This window comes from Sinocyclocheilus grahami, unplaced genomic scaffold (assembly GCF_001515645.1).
Source record: "Sinocyclocheilus grahami isolate Dianchi unplaced genomic scaffold, SAMN03320097.WGS_v1.1 scaffold19299.1, whole genome shotgun sequence".
NCBI classification, from domain to species: Eukaryota; Metazoa; Chordata; class Actinopteri; order Cypriniformes; family Cyprinidae; genus Sinocyclocheilus; species Sinocyclocheilus grahami.
The window spans coordinates 1-1,209 of record NW_015517535.1 but is presented as its reverse complement, the minus strand read 5'-3'; positions in this window follow the sequence as shown (position 1 = coordinate 1,209).

Genomic DNA, 1,209 nt, shown 5'->3' with positions numbered 1-1,209 from the left:
GTTTTTACTTCTGTGCTTTTCAAAAATAATGATCACAAACCACTGACATTCTTTCTTGTGTTTTTGAATTATTAACGAATATGAAACGATGCAAAATCACTGTAATTCTGTTGGGATCTACTAGCATTCCCGCTGGAAGCCCCATGAATATGATTTTCCTGGCTTGTGATTGTTTATTTTTAGAGCAGCCACACATGGTTTTCTCGCTTGCTCTGTACATTCTAATGAGAGCGTCAGGCTCTCGGCTTGCTGGGAATTTCACATTCGGCCGTCAGGTTAGTCTTTACAGTGAAGAACAACACAGTGTTCGGTGCAGGAGAAAACATTACCGCCAAACACAAACTGCCTTCCATAAATACTTGAGCTTAGATTCGTAATCACTTTTTTAATGGCTCTTAAAAATAAGAAATAACACCTTTTAACACATTTTCATGTTTTCAGTTGTTTGGGATTTTTAAAAACAGAGAGAGAGAGCATAGGCCATTTCTGCCTCATTAATTATATTAAAAGCCAGTAATAAGTGCAAAGTAATACAGGTTTTCTACAGTCTATGGATTCTCCATTTCAAGACAATGTGAAGTTTATAACTGTATAAGCCAATTCATCATTTAATTAAGCGGTAAACCTTGCGTTACAGTGCTTATGTGACAATGAAGGGCTGTTATTGGGCACAACCCAAGGCAGATTATTGCTTTTGTAAAACGGTCACAATAGCTTTATGACAAAAGCTTATATATTTATTATTAATAATAATAATAGGTTTATTAGGTTGCCAATTTTCCAACCAGAATTTTCCAAGTCACAGTCTAGGTTTTCTTTGGCACTGTGGATTGTCATTTATGGATTTTTTTTTTTTTTTTATATTCACAACATTGTTTTGTAATCATGCATGTATACGGTTGTCACAGTATGATAAAAAAGTACCATGAAAATAAAACTACAATAGCCTCTTTATTTTGTCCTTTTCTGACAACCACCCAACATCAGTCGAAGAACGATCCCAGCAGACCTTTAATCATACAGTCAACAAACAAATCACTTCACATGACACTTCTGCCGACTACAAAATGCGCAGGTAGTAACAGGTGCTGCTGGCATATTCTCAGCGTCTACTAGAAAGTAGTGAAAAAAGAAGAAATTAAGCAGTTCTTGTATTAGAAACTGTATATTTAAAGGGGTCATATGATGCGATTTCAATTGTTCCTTTCT